Here is a 22,274-nt window from a genome sequence, read left to right as displayed (position 1 = left end):
AGTATGTGTGAAATATATATTTGCTCTGCATTGTGTACATCTTTAGGTACGTATGCCCCACAGAAGTAAATGGGATTTCCATTAGTTTTTTGCTTCTACTTTCCCTTAAAACTGTGTAACTCCTGATAAAATAAGAATAGCCCCCGTCTTTCCAAGTTTCCACCGGCACAAAAACTGCTCTGAGACATTATTAAATGTTTAAAAAATGCTAATTTCCTCCACTGAAATTCTTTTCACTTATGACTGCTAATACTTTTGTGGCAACCTACAGATAAATGTTCCCACATCTTCTCCTTGATAATTACATTCAGTGATAGCTCCAATTTTTCTTTCACATGGAAAGTATCTTCTGCTAACATTTTAAACTGTGAAAAATATATTTTTTACAAGATGCAAATACAAAAAAGAGAAATTCGCAATTATGGGAAATAGTCTTTGTTGCCAAGAGTTAGATGAGATGATCAATATCACTGTTATATCTCAAAAAATGGAAGAGTGGGAGCGCCTCCTGGACTCACATTAACTTTGTGAGAGGTGCTGTTTGGATAGACATAAAAATCACAAGAAAACTCAGAGACACTCTCTTTTAAACTATTTAAACTCCTTTAGTGTCATGCCTTGGTCATGTAGTTTGTTTTTAAAGTCTAACATGATCATGCTGTGACAATAAAGACGTTTTAATTGTTTAAAAGAGTCGTTATTGTTATTTTTATGTCGGTGTTATGCCTTATAGTAAATATGAAGGTACCAACACCACTGTCTGACTCACCGGATGTAGACTGTGGATATAAGCCAGCCACTGGGCATCTATCTCAGTCAGAATTTACCTCCATTCAGCTATGGGTGTGTTACGTTGTATACCCGTTGTATCAATGTTAGGCTTTAAAACACCCAGGAAAATGATATATTCCCTGATCTCACTGGCTACATGATGCATCAATCATCCAGTGACTGGCGTGTAAGTGGCTCAGGAGAGAGGGGATGGAACAAGGAGTTGGTCCCCTGTCTAGGCAATCACTCGTTGGCTGTTGTAGGCTACAGGGCGGGCATAGGAGCTTGTAACTGGTCAAATGAGGTGTCAGTCAAACGGCATTCATCTTAGGTATCTCCGGTAATGCCCTTAATGACATTTTTTAACAGATTAAAACATGAAAAGGCATCCACTATTGCAGTTTGTCGCTTTGTGATGTGGTTTTATCTCGAAATGGTTTGCATGAATCCAATCACAAGAATCAAATCTTTATAATGAGCCGGACAGACCGAAACCTATTAACTGTAAAGATTTGAGGACGGTATCAATCTTCTTATCTCACTCTTGCCATGTAAGAGAATTAACACTCCTAAAGTGTCTGATCTATTTTTTTCATAAAATGTTATTAAAATGCTTCTCGACTTTAACAATAGTGCCTTATCTTGACACTAGAAGACAGAGCACATTGGTTTTGGAGCTCAGAGAAAGACATGAATCCACTGGCTGGAATGAACTCACCGGCTGATTACAATCAAGCCTTTCTCTACCTGTCCGATGAAACCATTATCCCACATGCTGTAGAAGAGAGGAAGTCTGCCACATCCAGTTTTTCTCTTACTGTCTCCTGTTCTGCCGTCTAAACTTCTGATGATGTAAATGATAGATGAAAGTCATAAATAAAGACGCACTTTTTACTTCTGAGTTTGACTTATGGGTGGTATCTTCTGACCAATGTTGGCCTAAAAGAAAACAAGCAGTGATTTGTTCCAGTTTACCAGTAGTGTGCATCCCTGCCAGGAGAGAGGAAAATGCTTTCATTATTAAACAAGGCCCTCCGGCAATGAACATCTGTATCGTTAGCAGTAATTAACAATGCACTTTCCTTCAGGTTGAAAAGTCTAATAAAGAACCGTAAAGCAGCTGAGTGGGAAGCTCTTGACACAAAGCGAGTGGTCGGGGCAGATTTCTTAACAGGAAGACCTGTTGTAAATTGTTACTTTTTGTTTTTTCACTCAGGAAAAATTGACAGAGATGGCTCGTGTTTTTATATGAGCAGTACTCTCAATCCACATCTATCATGAAAGTTTCATGTATCTGTCACTTTCTGAGTGGTATCACGGAGTCAGAGCAAATTGAACATTCATCCTGTGGGAATATAAATATCGCATTAAAGTATCGGATCCTGTTTTATTGAGAATATGTACACTGCCAACTGACAAAGGCATCAATTCTCCCCTGATGGACCAGAGCTCTTGGATTTCTGATTTAAAAATGAGCTTCTATATGAAACTCAGCAGTCAGGTGTTTCCCCTGAAACCGCCTGCTGAGTTTTGACATGATGAAGAAAATCAGAGCCAACCTACGCCGCTTTGCTTTTCCTATTTGCTTTTTTTTTATCCCTCGTTGCTTTCCCTTTTCATTAAGCCCTCCATCTCATATGGTGTGAGACATGCTTGCCATTTATTCTTTGATGCTTGATCTTGAAGCAGGACTTTGATGTGACAATATTTCACAACCGATACTGTGAGCTCACCGGCTGAGCTTTGAATCGCCGATGATGGTGGAGCGAGGTTAAACGTTCAATCAGACTCTCCACCTTCACCTCATCTTGTCCTTGTATAGAAATAATTACACCACTGTGCCTCAGTTTCTCATGATGGACCGTTCCAATCAATCACCTGGATTATCTTTGGACGCCGATCACATCTTCAAATAATGAAAGTGAGATCCATCTGTAAATTAATGTGTCACATCACTCAGACGTGATGAGTCTCACTTCTGCCCTTTTGAACAAATAACTGTCCATATTCTTGTCCGTCGCTCCATTTTCTTTGACAGCAATGTTGGCGACATGACCTTTACAGCCAAAGTAAGTGACCAAGCCATAATTAATATCTTAATTTCATCTGAACTCATTCAAATAGTCCTGAAATTATTATTTATTACACATACAGTCATTCTTTTAAATGTATTATGTATTGGTCGTGAAGAATGGTGTGAATTCAGCAGATGCAGCAGCTGGGTGTTGTTGTGAGAAGAATACTGACTTTAACCCGTATGGAGGCAAGAATCTTGGGGTAATGTTATGGTTTATTGTTTTGTTTTTTCCCTTTCCTTCAGTGTTTTATGTATGTAAAAGGTCTTGAAAGTTAAAAAGATCAAAGTCAGCACCAACAGAAGCTCCTCTCTCCCACAGAAAACACTGCTCCTGAAACGCCTCATCACTAGCCCCGGCTTTAATTTTGTGACTTTGTGACATCACACTATGTCATCATGTCACACATTTGCATAATTTATGCCTACCAGCTAGTTTGGCACGTAAGAGTTGATTTAGCACAGCTGCTCTGTTGTTGTTTGCGATGCTTGCTCAGGTGTGTGTGAGCTGACCAATCAGAGCAGACTGGGTATTCGGGAGGGGGGATCTTAAAAGAGACAAGAGCTAAAACAGAGCGTTTTAGGCAGTGCTGCTACTGGACAATACAAGAAAACTGATGTGTTTTTTTGAGAAAAAAACTGGAAACCAAACACAGACGTATTAAGTTGATGTGTCAAACTTGTAAGCAAACATCCAGCAGAGACGTAGCAACATTAGCATTTTCTTGTAGTCATGTTTGTGTCAACATGGTATGATAATTCCATGTTCACTCTCTGTCAACTCTTTGGTCTCTGCCAACACCTGAGATAAACGTCAGGTGCTTTAGCAGCTAAGTGCTCTATTATGTTCCCCAGCTTGTCGCTGACTTTGTCATTCTGCTGTCTGAAGCTCAGCAGGTGGTGTACGGTTGGTTTTGTGAATGTTTTTGCTGAACACACCTGCCTGTGAGAAAACAGTGCTATAAGAGTAGAGAGTGTGAGCCAAACAGTAACATTTCAGACAATGGGATGAAAGATGCCTAAACGCTCTATAGAACGGGTGTTAATTCTCTGATCACTATGATCAGCCTCTTTCACGCTAATGTTATTCAATCCTCTTTTAATGTAAAATGGTAATGATAGCAGTTTTTTAAACAAACAATAAAAGAAAGCATTGCAAACAATAGGAACAATTGGCACAATCTGTTGATCAGGTCTACACATTTCCAGTTTACGTTAATATTGCAGGCTGCTTTTGAGCGAAATGCTATTTGCTGCATGGATTTTCAAAGGAGGAAAGCCTTTGCTGCCGACCTTGTGTTACCATTAGGGGCTGATGCTGGAGCCCACTTACAGTAAGTTCTGTATGGGGAGGGGGATCAATAAAGAAGAATACCGTGTTTATATTGCTTTCACTCCTGTGATTCTATAGGAATTGTCAGATGTATTGTCTGGCAAACAAAAATATCATGACATCACCTTTTCTCTAGCCTGATGTGTCTATGTATTTATCCATGGAAACAAGGCATCCAGCGAAGTAGGTTTTGTTTTGGACACTGATTTTTGGGTATTTCCTTACTTGTGTGTTTTGTCAATGGAGGCACGACTGCAGCTTTGTACGTGTAGAGACAGGTTAGCCCACACTGCTGTCACGGGAGGAGCATCTGATTTGTGTTTTATGGTCTCAAATGAAATTATGCATGCAAGTTCTGGCACTTTGAACATGTTTGAGCAATTTTCATTTTTCTCAGGGAGCCGTGTTTACATCTGTATCAGATGACATCTGGAGTATGATGAGGAAATAAATCCTTTGTTTGTATGCTCAGATATCTTCTCAGAGTATTGGACAGGTGTTTCCTAGGATGAGGCCTGTTCTTCTTATCGGCCCATATGCGCGCGCACACACACACACACACACACATACACACGCACACACACACACACACACACACACACACCTAAGTCCCTGATGGTCGTCCTGCAGGCCTGGTGGATCTCACATTGAGCAGGCAGTAATGAGAAAAAGGATAACTGTGTTCCATCAACAGCTGAGCCCTGCAGCTCCTGTCAGCATTAAATGCACATATATAGCCGCTGGCCATGCAGTTGCTAAGGAAGTGTTGGTATCCAAGCAGGAGTTGGCAGGGAAACATCCCCAAAGTTGATTCAAGAGATTGGATGCCGCTGGAGTTGATTTCAAGCTGCATCCATATTTCATTTATGTATGCTTGTGCTCTGAAGGGAAGGAGGGAAATTACCTGGGCATCTGTAAAAAGGCTGCAGCGTTAAGTGTAGCAGGTCCAAAACAAACTCTGCAAACGTCATTATCGGCTTTTGGACATGAAAATACAGCGTTCATGGTGGGATGGGACAGTAGCAGGAGTTATGGTTCACGAAACATCCAGCTCAAACTGTATTAACAGGTCTCCACATTAATCTTGGTGAGAGGGGACTCCAGCAGGCCGGAGGCAGAAAATAATAGTGACCACCATGACAGTGTTGACACCACACCTGGTTACTGCTCTCTAGTTAAAAGCTCTGGAAACAAGACGTCCAGGCCTCTGCAGACCAAACTACACTGTAAAACATCATACAGAAATATTTTTTTAGAATGAGTGCTTCAGAGACAGAAAGCAATGTGGTTTTTTTTTTCAATGGTGTAAAATAAATTTGGTAACAAAGCCAAAAGGGTGTTCCTCAAGGCTCTACTTTAGGACCACATCTTTTCTCTAATTTTTCTTATGAGAATGTCTATTCTGAGGTTGTAATTGTAAAATCTGTTTTGTTTTTGTTGTTAAGTCTGTGTTTTATTTTTTCTTTCATAGTTTTATGTGTTGTGTCTCATTTCCTGTTTGTTCTAGTGATTTCAAGACCCCCTTAAAAACAAGATGATACATCTCAGGTGGTTTATCCTGATATGATACATTTGACAAAAGAAGAAGAATGAAACCAATGCCAACCTTGATCATGGTATTTATTCACGTAAGTTAACAAAGACGGTGGAAGCAACCTCGCATGTTGTCTTTATTCTAGCGCTGGTTCAAATGTGGCTCCAACAGGAACAACCAAAGCTGTGAAGACTTTGAGGCAAAAGAAGAACCGACCCTTCCTACTGAGAGTGTCAGTGAACAGGAAATGTGACTGTAACAGATGTCAGTGTGACAAAAGAAATGTTGACTGAACATTTTAGCTAATCGAGTTTGCTAATAACTATATAGTTTGTTCACTTTTTGACGATGCTAAGTGGTTGCCAAATGCACTCAATTAGGCCAGTGTACAGTAAGTGAAGGCATCACTGTTTATAAGGCTGTGATGTGCAGCACTGATTCTGGCCATCTTCAGCTCAACAGTGACCTTTAGTCTGCTGCTTGTTAAACTTTCAGTTCCACATGAAACCAGGCCTATGAAAGTGTTGTTTATAAAGGTGTTTTCAGAAAGCAAATAACTGCCATCAACACCGCCACAACAGATCCCAACCAGCCCACTATAATACATGCTGCAGCGATTTACATGGTATAATGTCATTACAGAGCTAAATGAGCAGGTTGTAGCTTAAAATAGAGGGAATTGCCATCAGTATGACATAATAAATACAGCAGATTTGCCACCTAATATCATAAACAGTATTTATTGGTTCAGTTCAAAAACCTTCCTTCCTCACACCAACACCATTTGTCTTCATCAATCTGATGAAGAGGTGTGCAATGCAGTTATCAGTTAAATTAGCTCCTGTATCGTTTCCTCACTGTGGCTATCGTTGCCATAGTCACATGGCAAGCTGCAACTGCACGTTGGAAAAGTTGAATCATCATCAGCTCCGACAGCATTACATTGGAAACAACAGAGGTGGCAGCTTAAACCACTCACTTGCATCACATCATGACTCTTTCTATGGCTGTTGGAGTGTTTTGTTTTTAAACAAGAATTTGATTGTACTTTGAGGGGAGCTAGTTAATTGATAAAGGTCAGTCTGCATAGTCAGTCAGCTGAAAATGAGTTGTTCATGAGTCCTTTTTATTTCTACCGAACACTTCTGTTTCTCTTTTGCTTTTAAGTTTAACCAGCTTGCAATGTTTTACAGTGCACTGGGCCACATCGCTTGAATCCACAAATCATTATTCATTTTTCAAAATCTTTTATATCCCACAGTTCCACCTTCCAAGACTCCCAGACCAGAAAATGAGTCTGGGCTGGACCAATAACCACAGAGCTCCATACTTGTGCTGCACATACAACCACAGTCCCCTGACGGAAGAAGTGGCTCAGACCTGTTCGAATTAATCTAAACCGTGATGTCTTGTCAAGACACACACAATGTATGTAACACCTACAGCAACTGAGTGAATACAGAAAATAAATCTACAGCGTTAAAAATGCATGGTCTATCTGAGGTGGATGAAATCCTCGAATGAAACAGAGGAGAAGAGAAATTCTGTGCGACAGACAAATGGATATTTCCTCTCCCGTGAATCAGATTTCCAGAGGAGGAGGAGGAGAAGGAGGAGGGGATGCAGCGGTGGCTCCCCTGGCCTACTTTCCTCCATTCACCAGCCAATTCATCCTCCTGGGAGCATTGGAGGTACAGTATATGGAGGGAGTTCAGCCACGCTTGGCCTGTCACCGCAAGACAGCAAAGAAATGGCTGCACTCAAGGGGCTGAGGGGGGGGGGGGGGGAAGTCAGTCAGCACACTTACTGTACATAAAGAGGGAACAAGGGCAAAAATGGTCCAGTCATTCCTTGTATCCATCTTTACACTCTCCATTTACTCTCGCTCTGCAGCCTCGTGTGGGTTTTTTTCGCTGCTTGGCTTAGCCGAGACCCAGCAGATGTTTCTGTTGTGTGAATTCCTGAAAGAAGATGTAGGTATGCAGAGGCTGATTGACATATCTCTACACTTTTCTCTCACTTTCCCTCCCACTCGCTCTCTCTCTGTCTCTTCCGTATCCTCAGGCTCCTGTCAGTGTCTGAGCTACACCAGGTAGTCATCTGTAATTATTAAGGTGGGGGGAAGTCTTACACCAGAGTGCCCACAGGTGTTTTGTTTTTACGCGGAGGAATGCAAACAGAAACAGAGAAACAGTGGAAACGAGAACACAGCACGCGAGCATTAAAGATAATTCTAAAAGCTTTCTAATTTCAGATTCAGCTTGTTAATACTCCTATGTTCTACTTAAGCCTCTTCCTACGGATTTGTCCAATTACTCCTCTAAACAGCGTTGGGGGCTTGTTGCCATGGTACAGCCAGGTAACGCATGCCATTACCACAGGAACTGTTAAGATGAAGGTGTTTCCAAATAAAGATGATTCATTAGCTTCCAGCTTGAGAGTCGTCTCTATATTGTCACCTTCCTCAACCCCTTCTCCGTCAGCCTGGCTATGTGACAGACGCAGGCAGGCTCACTAAGCCAGATGGAGATGCATGAGTTCGCAGATGATTCCATGTGAAAGCACACTGATTTTGAATAGTGTCACAGATTAATTCTCTGGGGGAAAATGTTTGCCACTTGCCTCGTGAGGACGGTTTCTGCTTAAATATCTAGGTTAAGAAGAAAGGTCTGCCGCAAGAAAAATGACAAATGCTATGACTCAGACAATATAATGGAAAATTAAGGACTGCAGGCCCATTCAGCAGTAGTGTTACTGTGTTTATTTGCTCCTAAAGGGCATCCAGAAGATGAGTCTTGCCCGTCTACACTCCGTCCCACAGTTTGATCCTGGTCCTGAAGTCATGGAGGGGGCAGGAAGCCGTGAGGCATGGCATGTTTCCCCTGGGTGCTGGCTGATGCCCCCTGACAGATTGAGGCTACAAGGATGCCTTCAACGTCTTCGTGTTTGCATCTGTATTTATGTATCTGTGTGTTTTTAAGGATGTTACATTACCAAAATAATGGGAGGCAAACGGCACAGCTGGAGAAAAGACTTCCATGGCCTTGTTGTTTGTTCAAACAAATAAAAAAAATCTGAAATAAATGAATCATAAAAGCAATCATCAGTGCTTTGTGACTAATCCTCCTGCTGTGATTTATGATGTTTATTTCATTTAATATTGCGAGATAACTTTTTAATTGCCTTTTTTGCGAATGAGCCTAATCTGAACAGTTTATGTTCAGTGACTGATTCTGTTTCTGACGTCCCCAGAAAATGTGCATTTAAAAGGAGCAGTTTGACATAAAAATGTCAAAACACTTTAGAGAAGCAAGCTTGTGGCCAGAAGGTTGTTGTTGGTTCATTCCTGTGGACCATCAGGATAAATCTGGGTTGGGAGAGTGAAAGGCAGCACTTACACCTCATTACCACCGCTAAGGTGCCCTTTAGCACATAACCCCAACTGCTCCAATGGAGCTGCTAAGTGGCCAGCATGTGCCTCCCTGTAAAGACACATCGTCATTTTTCCAGCTAGCTGTTTCCCCCCTGCTTTGAGTCTTCATGCTAAGCTAAGCTAATCGCCTCCTGGTTCTAGCTACATATTTAGCATGCAGCTGAAAAGATTAGTCCATCGGCAGACAGCTCTTTTGATAAGCAGTAATTCATGTCATTTTCAGTTTTATCTTCTTCAATGTGAGGATTTGCTGCTTTTCACAAATTTGTTATCATTGTAAATTCAGTATTTTTTGTATATTTTAATTATTGTTAAGACAAAAGAAACACTGAAGATATCATCAAGGGCTCTGGAAAGTGTGACAGGCTATTTCACTATTTTCTAACATTTATGGACTAAAAGATTAATTGTTTAATCTAGAAAGTAATCGCAAGATGAATTCATAATGTACATTGTAGCTGAACCTGAATCATTTCATCCAAATCTTGTGTGTCTTTCCCAAAATATTAAACTCTTCTTTGGCGCTACACTGTATGCATGTCAGCACCAATGCAAAAGACGCTTCACAGCTGTAATGGAAAAAGAGCTTTCATGCATTTCAAACCTGCACAATATAAATCATGTTTCAACACGGGGAAGAGACAGTTTTATCTCCGTGCACCAACCACAGAACAGCATGTTGAAATTACAACCTGTGTTTTAATATTTACATATTAAAAAAACATTTAAAGACAAAGCAATCCAACATCACATTACCAAAAAAATTGCTATATTAAATTACTGCTATGCTGTTGCCGGGGAAATTCCTTAAGAGTACATCCCCTGTGTGCTTCTGTGTGTGTGTGTGTGCACGCACAACAAAAAGGCCTACTTTGTGAGCGCTTGTGAAGCATGTCCACAACCTGTTTAATGAGATAGCATGTGGTGTGATGCTATGTGTGTGAAATTGAAGCGCGGGCTGTGTAAATTGAATTAAATGGGTTTGTGTGCGATAAGAATGTGCATGTGAGGAACGGCCTGTGAGCTAGCCTAGTCTGCCTATCAGTGTGTGCGTGTTATGTGATTAACATGGACAAGAGTACATTTTATTGCCAGCAGCCTGGATGTAGGGGGAACAAGTAGACTGTACACCAAATCACACCAGCAAAAAATGGGTTTCAAGATGATTTTCGCACATGTAATGAACAGAGCGTGCAATCCAAATTCCCTGAGGTTTAACATCCGCATGGCTTCATCGGAGAAGCTTTTGCTAAAATAAATAGTTGGTTTTACTGGTTCCCCTGCAGCAGCAAAACCTTCCACCTCATCTGAGTCACTTCAAAAGTCATTAATCAGAGTTTGGAAACCACATTTTATCCTTTACCTTCTCTTTTATATTAGCTGCCAATTTTGTAAAAAACCTCCTCTCTTGAATGAATTTAATGTTTGAGTCACTTTTAAATGTTTCCTTGAATTCCTGCATAGTGACTTAGACCATCACTGAAAAATCAAAACCTGAGACTGTAAACTGTTTTTGGAGCTGTCTTTTGACTGGTGTACTGCATCCCCAGGGCCACAGATCACTACATTTGTTCATCAATCACTGATTAGTTTAGAAAAACAAATAATGGCTGAACCAAACTGTGTCAGGGCCTGAAGAGAGGACCTCTCCCCGACACCAGTGATCCATGCGAGTGCTCAAAGGCGAGGGGGAGGTATAGTCAGTGATTCACCTCAGTCTTTCTTTACACTCTGAGCCCTCTGAAAATATCCAAGGAGCCAAAAAGAAAATACCTCACAGCTGTTCTCTGTGCAGCCAAGCCATTCCTGTGATACTTTTCTTACACAGGCGGAGGCCCTGCGTCTGACCCAACTCCTGACGAGCCGTCGAATCCAACCTTTCCATAAGCTAATCTCCGCCTTGTTTTAAACTTTACTTTGAGCCGCTGGTTGTCGTTTATTGTTGACTTCAAAAATGCTCTTAAAAATTGCAGAATTCCTAAGGGCCAATAAGAAAGGGATCAGGAGAAAACACGAGGTGACTGGGGGTTGGAAGTATCACGTATGCCACTGGGAATGTCAGTGTCACGACCTTAGAGGAGAAGGCAAAAAGATCAGTCTCTGGAGCGCTTATCTTGCTCTCCATCTGTAGTAGATTTTGTGACACGAGGAGCACAGAGGGATAGAAAACACTTCAGGCCCCTCTGTTAGCCCCTCCAAACCCCAAACAAAAGCACTCCTCTTGTTTTCTGGCTGCGAGAGCGGCACACAGCATGAATAATTAACAAGGGACAAACAATAACTATCAGCTGCCTATCTGGGAGTCGTCACTTATCTGTTGCTGGAATCAAAAACAGTGTTGAGCCCCTTTCTCAACGAGGCAATACTCTTTACTTCCCAAAAGATAATACTACTTTATCCCTTAGGACACTCTCTAGACGCAGTCATTTTTTTTCAGGCTTACTCTGTGTTGTAAAACTTTTTCATTAACTTTCCCCACAAGCAGTGGATGCATCTTGAGTCATCTGTCCAAATAAAATGTTGACTCCTTCCGTCACATCTCTGTGTGTAAAAGATCATCAGGACAAACAGAATGATTTGCCTGTTTATTTTGTGTAAGTCCTGTATTTCCAAACTAAAGGCATTTTGCTTACTGAGACAACAAACTGTGTGAAAAAAATTAAAGCACATAAAAAAGAAAAAGTTGAAATTCAGCTTAAATAGTATCTATTCTGCAACCCAAGTAAGAATTGAATGAGTGAATGTATGTATATATGTATATGTATGTGTTATATATGTATAAACTGTATATGAGTGTGTATGTATAGGAAAGTACGAGTTAAATGAAGGGTTAAAGGTGCACTACGTGGTTTTGGTGAAGAAGTTTTAATCAAAAGAAAAAAGATTTTTTTTATGGCTAAACAAACTGAATAAACAAACTCTTTGTTTTCATGACTGAATAAACTAAATAAACAAACTGACCTTAAAGGACAACACAATTTCATACTGTTTTACTTTGTTTACATTTGGCAGACCCTGCCACCTTTCTAGCTTCCAACAGTGTTCTGGGGACTTTATTTTCCTCAGAGAACAGCTGGTTTATTCAGTTAAGGGAAAAAAAATGATGAAATGAAATGATGTATTTTTGTCAGCTAACCCGAAACCACGTTTAGTTCAGCAAGATAATCTTCACAGATGAACACCACTTTTGTGATTTTGAGGCGTTAATTAAATCGCTAAAAGTAAAAAGCTAATGTTAGGCTATAAACAGTCTACACTGCGATCACATTACTTAAACGTTACCATCACTAAGCATCTTACTTCACAATTACTATGCACATATTGTGGGACATTTAATGTTTGTTTTTTATGTCATAGAACAAAATGTGTTAATATCTTAAGCCTGTAGTAACCCGGCCGCCAACTCGGCTCAGAAACAAGCCCCCAGGAAGTGGTTCACAATGGAGGGGCTGTAAAATGGTGGATACATTTTTTTGAGCGTCACAACCCCCGTGAAATGTCATAATTTGAGCCATTCAGTCCAATAACATTTGGAAAGTCTAGAAGAGCCACACGATTAAATTATTTTATCCTCATTCAAGTAAACCAGCGCTAAACAGGAAGTTAGCCGGTTCGCTCGGCGGGAAGTCTAGTATATTTCATTAGTTTTATGACAAACTGCGACTTTTGACCTTTTAAATTCCTGAACAGCATATTATGTATAATTCATGGCACAATTCAAACGGGATCAAAAAACTGTTTGTCTCTCTCCATTCACTACTATAGGAAGTTTTTCTGAAATAAGGTCAATTGGGGCAAACGGGAGTGGACTACGAACAAACAACACCACTATTTTTGTGTTGTTGTTGTTGTTAAACTAAGCTAACTAGCTAACTTTACTGAGTAAAAAGTGGGAGCGAGTTTCTCAACTGTGTCACAACAAGTAGTGGTTTGTTCCCATATATTAATATAACCCTTCAAACAAGGATGCTTAACTTTCTGGATAAGCTAGCTTACCTGTTAGCATCACATCATTCTCGGCATCATTTCTGCCACACTGACTTTGCGTTTGTTGTGTTGTTGTTGTTGTTGTCAAACTAAGCTAACTAGCTAACTTTACTAACTGAAAAGTGGGAGCCAGTTTCTCAACTATGTCACAAGAAGTAGCGGTTTGTTCCCATATATTAATATAACCCTTCAAACAAGGATGCTTAACTTTCTGGATAAGCTAGCTTACCTGTTAGCATCACATCATTCTCGGCATCATTTCTGCCACACTGACTTTGCGTTTGTTGTGTTGTTGTTGTCAAACTAAGCTAACTAGCTAACTTTACTAACTGAAAAGTGGGAGCCAGTTTCTCAACTATGTCACAAGAAGTAGCGGTTTGTTCCCATATATTAATATAACCCTTCAAACAAGGATGCTTAACTTTCTGGATAACCTAGCTCACCTGTTAGCATCACATCATTCTCGGCATCATTTCTGCCACACTGACTTTTTGTTTGTTGTGTTGTTGTTGTTGTTGTTAAACTAAGCTAACTAGCTAACTTTACTAACTGAAAAGTGGGAGCCAGTTTCTCAACTATGTCACAAGAAGTAGCGGTTTGTTCCCATATATTAATATAACCCTTCAATCAAGGAGTCTTAACTTTCTGGATAAGCTAGCTCACCTGTTAGCATCACATCATTCTCGGCATCATTTCTGCCACACACTGACTTTGTGTTTCTCACTCACCAAACAACGCAGGGGTGACAATGGAGAAGGTAAACCGGAGGCGTGTTGCTGTGTGTCGGGAGGAGAGTCTCCGCCCTCCGGAGCAGAGCAGCCTGCTGGATGAGCCGCTCAGCTTTCAGCCACTTCACAAAACTGTTTGCATACCAGCCTCCCCTCAACACTACGTGCCTGTCCTGACTGGGACCGCAGAAGTCGTAGCGGTGGATTTTATTAGTCGGACATTGCGGTTAATTCACCTCCGTGGACATCCCAGCTGATCGGCGTTATTTTGTGTTTTATTTGAATACTTACCTCCAGCGGTCCCAGGCTCCTGAGATCCGGCTGTTCAGTGACATTTTTCGCAGGGAAACAGCTTGTCACAGCCTGAGGTTTCGGCACTGAGCTGCGCTTTGAGGTAAGAAACGTGTCTCTGCTCTGTTTAAAAAGTGTCTCCAACTTAAAATATGTGTTGAAATGAAAGATCACAGTTTAAATCCCCTCGCTTTGTTTTTTTTTTTTTCGTTGAACGGGCTCATTATTTACAACCGCGCGTCTAATGGGCGATGTTGTGCGCCGTGTTGCTCACTTTGTTGCTGCAAGTTACAATTTTCTCCTCAGATGAGACAGAGAATTAAAAATGAGGCAGAGATCTCATCCTAATTGTTTAAGTCTGAGTTAACCTCAGGTCAGGTCCGTGTTGTTTTTTTTTCCTTTTAGGAATAAAACACACAGAGTACCCTCTGGTGTGTAACTGTGCCACAGATCAGCCTGTGATTTGTGGTTTAATAGGCAGTCTACAGATAATAGTGGGTTACAGTATGAGAAACCTGACATCAGGGGAAATCCGGGCTCGATGTGTGTCAGTCTCCAAGCTGGCATCCTTCCCACGGGGGTGCAGCCATAACCGAGGAGGAGGCTGTCTGTGGAGATGTATGGGGTCACCAGATGGATGTCTCTGACGGCGCTACCTTTTGCTGTAGGGCAGGAGTTCACTGTCAGCTTGCATTAATCACTGGGATACATCATCCCAAACCACCTCATCCTTCTCTCTCTGTCTCATCTCCACTGGAGCGAACATGACACATTCAAGAGCTCTGGAAAAGCAAAAACTCAATACGCTGTTAACATGCTTTATTATCTGGTACTGAGCGTATGACTTTAAAGTGAATTCATTCTGATGTCATCGCTCAAAACTTTTGGACAGCATCAGCTTGAGAAAGTGCAGATTCAGCGTAAAAAAAAAAAGTTAATATTGGTCCAGTAACAGTAACAGCTGGAAATCAGGTTATAATCAGATCTGGCCCCCAGGAGAGCGGCTCCAAGGGACCTATTAACACACATCGGTGTCCAGGTGAGAGTGCTCTGCAGGGTTTTCTCGCCTCAAGTTAAAGTCACAACCATTCGCTCCGGCTCTCCGTCTCCCTCAGGCTGGTGCAGAGTGTCAGGAAGGAGGGGAGAAGAATCGTATCGCAGTCGAACAGCTTGGACAGACTGACAAATCAGCTCCTGTCATGATTAATGAGCTGGGCTGCTGCTATACTGCTGCATCATGTAAAGATTTCTGTCTCTTTTTTAATTTTTTTTGTTGTTCCAGCCTCTCCAACCTAAACGGCTGGGAGTTCAGAATTCGTACAGAGGGGAGCACACACACTGGAAACAGAGGCGTGTTTGTTTCACCATGTTGTGGGTGAACATTTGCCTTGTCAAAAAAAAAAAAAAGAAACAGTAGTATTGATGCTTTTGGAGCAGCTGCCAACACGGATGACTAAACTCCGCCTGAAGCCTTTCTCTCTTCAGCTTGATTCACATGAGTGTTGGGAAATAGTTTTGTTGCTCACACACACAAGCGATGTCGGCAGGATTAAGTACAAATGCAAACAACTGGGTTTGTAAACCCACAGTGTAATTTACACAGGGAATAAAGGTTAGCAGCAACAATGCGGAGGATAGCAATTAGAAGGGAGCACGTTTCAGTGGATTCAAATCTCCTCCGAGCCAAGCTGGTATTTATTCCGCCTACAGACACAGAGCACCTGGTGTGAGACTTGCCACTGGTGATCAGTGCACTCATTTTAATAGTGCCTCTGATAATGTGTTGCTCTTAATCACAGGTTCACGCTGCCAGCGACGAAGCGAACAGCAAAAACAAATGAATAGCAAAGGAAGTGTCAGATAGAGACAGTGTGTGTGTGTGTGTGTGTGTGTGTGTGTGTGTGTGTGTGTGTGTGTGGTTGAGCGGTGGTGTGAGTTCACTGCTCCTCTGCCACCCAGTCCTTGGCAGAGCTAGAAAAGTGAGAATTGCAGTGTATGGCAGCTCCTGCTGAGAGGGACGGGGTGACTGACTTGATGCCGCCTGGCCTGGCAGTGCACCGCTCATTAAGGGCTTGAAATTAATCAATCTGTGGTTCCACATGGTTGGGCGCCTCAGATTTCTGTCTCTCCCCTCCTCTCACACTTTCAGTCTTCCTCTCTTTCCCTTGATATCGGCTGATGTGCCTGCAGATGAGACTGCCGCCTGTGTTGGCCAGTGATTTGATCACTGGCCCTGATTTCGCGTCCAGCCTGACCACAACCTCCTTCCACCTCCTCTATCTGTCTCCCTCAGTATCATCTCATCTATTATTCCTCCTTCCTCTTGTCCCCAATCCTTTCTCATCTTCCCTTTCCTCATCCAGCCTGCAAAGCACGTCTGTATCCATATCGATGGGTTCAGAGCGGCAAGGCAGAGGGAAAACGAGGCAGGGTCATCACTCTACACTCGCTTTCCCCTGTATCAGCCCCACTACAACAGCAGCGGTCCGTAGAGAGCCTGGAACTAAATGGAGTATCTATTGGCTCAATGAGAAAATTGCTTTTTTCGATTGCTAGAGGACCCTTCATTTAATGTGTGTGATGCAGAGGCCTCGGCCAGTAATGGGTTCAGCATCTTTGTTGTCAGGAGACATGAGAAAATGAAATTTGCTTTTCAGCGGGCAGAAATAATTTACTCTCACAAAGGTGTATTTTTCATCAGCCGTTTTAAAGCCGTGAAGGTGTATGTTGTTATTAGATATGTCTGCACTGTGTTGTTGTGAGCGCTCATTGTCCCAACCCTGGGACTGCTGAGGGCAGTTTTAAATAAAGGTCATGTCATCAGATCAGAACTCTGCTCGCATGAAAGCAGCCTGGTTTGGTGTCTTCTTAAAGTTGGATTTTTAGTTGGTCATTACGTTTTAAAAAGACTGTATCTATGAGTGCGCTATAGTGTGTTGTAAACCATTTATTAACTGTTTTTATGCTGCTTATAAATGCTAAATAGGGATGGGCTAAAACAAGGTGTTACCTCTGAAACTATGAATGAAAACCTAAGCTGTAGATAGTAATTGTTGGACCCAGCTTTAGATCAGCTTTAGATTAGCTTTTGGTCACTTAGGAACACGAGAAAATGCTGATTAATTCTGTAATATAACACACATTCATGCATTCCTATGGCCCTTGCGTGTCTCCATACGGGCCAGGAAGTGGATGACCTAATCTTGGGGCAGCTGGCGGCCCCAGAGTTCACCGAGAGCAGGAAGCTGGGGGGCCTCTCTCCGCTGACACTTCCTTTTTATCAGGAGGAAGCAGGCCGGCTGTTTGCGCTCAACCCAAGAATTCTTTGTGCTTATCTTTCGTTCGCCCTATTTCCCTCAATAATGGCCGTGCTGAGCAGGTAATGAGGTAAAAGGTATGTATTTGACAAGCTGGGCTCGGCAGATAGCGGGCTCTCCAACGGGCTCACGGCTTGGTAGGCGCTTAGTTGAGGGTGCACTCAGCACCGTCTTCAAATCAAATCTATCTCGAAATTCCCCCAGCCATCTTCTCCACTGCATAATGTTTTCAGAACTAATAAACCGTGTCACTCAGGTGTCCATTAAAAGCTGCTGGTGAGGACCCGCTGGTCATTACACAGAGCGAAGACACTCGGTAAATCCCTGCGCCTTCGCCGGGAGGCTTCTTCATCACCTTGCGCTCTTTTCATCCCCCAGATGTAGTCAAAGCTCAGAGAGGGGCTTAGGCTGGCCAGGGAGTCTGGCACTGATAGGTATGTGACATGGGGCTAACGTGTGGGGAGATTACCTGCCTGGCTTTAGAGAGGCTGGAGTACATCTCTGATCCACTGAATGATGCTGAAGTTTAAGCACATTGCTGCTTCAAAGAAGAGTGAAAAAAATATATGGCAGAGCCCCACACATCTTTATGATTTATGTGTGTGGATGGCATGGAGGCATTTGTTTTTTGTCTGCCAGATGAATGACTAGTGCTTTACTAAGTTCACACAATAGTGCTGGGTTGACTCACATTGAGTTCATTGTTGGCACATTGGGCAGGAGGAAGCCGAGTGTTAATCAAGTAGCACCAGGGAGGAAGAGCTCATTTCATGGATGTGTGGTTGTTTTCCACTCACTGCCTAACACTGCAGCTTTTCAATATAGATGATGATTAGCGACAATGTGGACATTTTATAGATAAAGGAAGAAGAAGACTTCTAGTTTTGTGTGTAAATTGCTTGGTTGCTGTTGAGGATTTTAATAAAGCCTCCATGTTCAGAGGAATCTTTTTTTTTTTTTTTCAACACAAACGAAGGCTGTGTGTTTGTGAATCACTGCAGGAAAGATGTGTCATGGATAAAGGAAATCAGTGTTGTCTGTATTTTCAGAGTTCATGCTGTGAATAGAGTCCATGTTAGGGCTGGAACGCGGTTCTCTATCCAAATGGGAGCCAACATGCACAGGTGTCATTCAGAGAGGCTGTTTTCTTTTACACTTGTACAGACTTTGGGTTGTGCTGTGCTGTTTGTTTGACTCACAGCACAGCACATGTTGTTGAACGCATTAGATTTGATTATTGACAATTATTTGATGAAGATCTTGTTTGAGTGTTTCTTTAAATATATAATATGGAACATTTACACATTGAATTGTCTAAAAACAAGTAGACATTTGTTATATATGTTGCTGAGTTGTGCACTTAGATTGTCCAATATGCTTCCACCTCGAGAAATCTGTCATTTTATTCAAGGTAATGGAGCGATTTATTTCCCTATGACTTCGGGGAAACAACAGATGATGTGTCAGAAAGAGAAGAAGAAAGACGGGAAACGTGACTAAACGTAATGTGAATTAAACTTTGATACTCGACCTTGTCTGTGACCTCGTCAGCCTGAGTCACAGATATATTTCCGTTAACAATGATGGTTGTTTAAGAATGAAGATAACAACTTCTATGATCCAGCGCGGCCACGTCATCAAATGTCGTCTTCTGTTTTCATTGTTTTGACTGAGACACCCATACAAGCAGCACAAAGTATTCGTTTTCTTTGTTTAACATGATGGAAATTGAATCTCTTTGAGTGTTTGGACTGAACAAAACATGGAAGTGGTCAGTTTTCACAACTTTCCACCATTTTGTAAACCAAACAATAACCTGATTTATTGGCAAAATAATCAGCAGACTCAGCACTATGAAAATTATTGTTGGTTGCAGCCCTCTGCAAACCGTCGTTTCTCATTAAACCCCCTTCTGCGTAAATCTGCAGAGATGTTTACATGTGGTGTTACAGAAGTAACAACAGTCTTCACTGATGAGAAGGCGGAAAACCCATTGTTCTTCATATGGGCCACTGTTCTGCTCCACTTTGGCTATTTTCCGGGGATGGTACTGCGTGCCGATCTCAGCCCAGATCTGTTTAAACAACCTCTCCCTGTGACTCATTGGACCTAATGGTTCTCCCGTCTCCTGACTCAGGCATTTTTCTGAAAAAATGGGACTCTCTCCCAGCTTCTGGTCTTTCTCTTTTTCTGTTTCTGCCCCAGCCACAACTGTGTCCCCGCTCTCTTCTACTCCACCCCTCTCTCCTCTTCCCTATTCCCATATTCTCCTCCTCGAGTGCTCCTGCTCTTTCCATCCAAGTTTCTGGAATAAGAGAAGGAGAATATAATGCCCTCATTAGTCATCGGGGGCTTTTTCTTTAATGTGCCCTATTTTATTACATGTTCAGCTCTGCATTTTTATTTTCCTCTGCCTAAAGGGGATCTGAGCCCCCTTTAAATATCCTGTTTATTTATAATCACTGACGATGGGCTACACAGTATAATGTGATATGATAATTGTTACTCGCAAATACAAACACACACGCGCTCTCACCACAAATTGATTCAGTGATTTAGAGAGCACAGATTATTGTAGGGATGGACAGTAGGTTGTTAATAATGACCCAGATAATTAGCCCATTATCATTTTAAGCCAATTAAATACATGTCAGGTGTTGGAGCAGGGTGTTAGCTCATTAACTCACTTTCTCCTGTTTAGCTGATGATTGGAAGTGGCGATATGAAGCCGAGGTGGTGAGCTTACGTCACAATTATGGACACAGGGAGGACTATTAGTTGGTATACATGACGTAGTCTTGGCTTTTCCAGTGTGGCTGAATTACAGAGTGCCTTTTAAGAGATTTATTTTGAGCTTGATTTGGGTTTGCGTCCTAGTCTGCTAATAACACTTTGCCGATCCAGTCGGCGATAACCGCACTAACCTCAAATACACAAACGTACATGCAGCTCTCCCACACACCCCTGCAGTCTGGGTGCTGCTGGCAGGACTCAACTGGGTTGCGGTTGTTTTATATTTACTCTATATAGAGCTCATATCTGCTTGAATCTAGGCTAAATGTTTTGCATCCAACTGGTAAACATGGCGCAGAAAAACCTTAGGTAAGCAGACTTTTCCTTACTTTGTGAACGTGAATGTTGCAAACTTCAATAGACTTAACTGGGCTAATGTGATTCTCCTTCTGCTTTCTTGCGGTCTGATTATGTGCATTTGTATTCAAATATCATGCCGATATGAGAGTAAGTCGTTTTGAAAAAGCCCCAGCATTTTTCTTTCTCCTAGCCTGGCTGCTTTTTGCTGCCTTTGAAGCCCACACACCTTGTCCATAACGCTGCTCCCTGCAGCTGCAGTGGAACAACAGCGATGTTACAGTCCCTCCCACGGGGCGAGACTCGCCACAGGTCTATCAGACATATGGGCTCCTTGTCAGCCTCCGCGGCATCAGAGCGACAGATCAGTGTTTGATTTTAAAAAATCCACAGCGGGTTCCGACTTCTACCTGGGAAAGCTTGGGGGAACGGCCGGCTAATGATGTCTCTCCCGCCAGGATCAGAAGCCTCAGAGAAAGACGCTCGTGTTTCATTTCAGCTTGTTAGGAAGAGAAAATCTTCAGAGCTTATAAACTAGACGCAGTGTAGGTGAGGGCCAGCTGTCTGTTTGCATTTAGAGCCTCTCTTGTGGTTCGCCTTGCTTGTGTGATAATGTTATCTCACCGGAGGTTACGCCACATAAAGTCCTCTTGTGTTAGAGTGCAGGTGTGCTTTTATCTGCAGGATCTGGTGTGTCTCTTAGGTGTCATTTTGTTTATTGCCGTCAATCACACCATTGACCATGTGTAGTTTTAAAACAGAAGCACAAAGGGATGCTGAACTGTTGCTGACAATTGACCCATTTACAGAGCCTATTTAAGGCAGGTTATTATTACATCTCTTCATTGTGTATAAAAGGTCCAAACACAGGATTGGGGGGCATTGTTGTTCCGCCTTTAAGCGAAGGTGGTAAGAGAGACAAATACTGTAGACATGTGTGAAGGCACCACTGGACAACTTAAAAAGCGGCAGGGATGATAAATGATTGTTATTGCCATGTTAAGCCATTGTTTTAAAAGCACTGCAGCCTAGTTGCCAGGATAAAATGTAAATATGTTCATGCCCAAGGCTACATACCATATTGACACTACATGTTTATTACCTGACTTTCATGTCAGCAGGTGGAGGGGATGGTTTTGGAGTTAGAGGCGACAAAGCAGACGTGCCAGTGACCGCTGTTCGAGTCTACATTTCAACATTGTACACGTGACACCACTGGATATTTATAAGGAGACATCTGGACAATTTCTAGTTGTGTTAGTGGCGACAATAATCAGATATTTTTGAAAGGAAGTCGAGAATTTTCCAGACATATTTGTGGCATCAAAACAGGTTTTTAAGCCAAAATACGATTTGTTTCTAACCCTAACCAAGTGGTTTTTGGACCTAAACCTAACCAGAGCATACTGTAAGCACAGCATTGAGACAAGATAAAAAATTTAACATTGAATCTAAACAAATATAAAGTTGCAACATAAAGAAACGCAAAGTTTTAACTTATCTGCGGATTTGCAGAAAAGCACATTGCCAACATTTATTCTTGTGATTGGGTTGCAATTACATCATGCCGTCTAAAATCACACACTGATGTAGCATTATGTTGCCTTTGCTTGGTTCAGAGTAAAAATGCAAAGCTGGTGTAATGAATGGTCTTCATTGCAGCAGTATTGAGGCTTCTCTCTAAAAACAGGGCTACTGTAGCTTTAAAGCCACTTC

At 42.0% G+C, this 22,274-nt stretch overlaps 1 protein-coding gene across 2 annotated transcripts in view; it reads left to right on the top strand.

Annotated features, from left to right (window-relative positions):
* Positions 1-13,907: 13,907 nt before the first annotated feature.
* The window catches only part of tspan18b (tetraspanin 18b), a 34,306-nt gene continuing 25,939 nt past the window's right edge, over positions 13,908-22,274 (top strand). Inside the window, exon 1 of one of the 2 annotated variants that reach the window (XM_084364184.1) lies at positions 13,908-14,254. The gene's annotated coding sequence lies outside the window, so the exon portion shown is untranslated. Of the gene's footprint in view, positions 14,255-20,430; positions 20,571-22,274 lie in introns of those variants that run through there. The other variant, XM_084364185.1, reaches the window with a different exon arrangement.

The sequence above is a fragment of the Pagrus pagrus genome (genome assembly GCF_965226575.1).
Source record: "Pagrus pagrus genome assembly, chromosome: 10".
Classification (NCBI taxonomy): domain Eukaryota; kingdom Metazoa; phylum Chordata; class Actinopteri; order Spariformes; family Sparidae; genus Pagrus; species Pagrus pagrus.
Note: the sequence above shows the minus strand (reverse complement) of the source record. Positions and strands in the feature narration are given on the sequence as shown.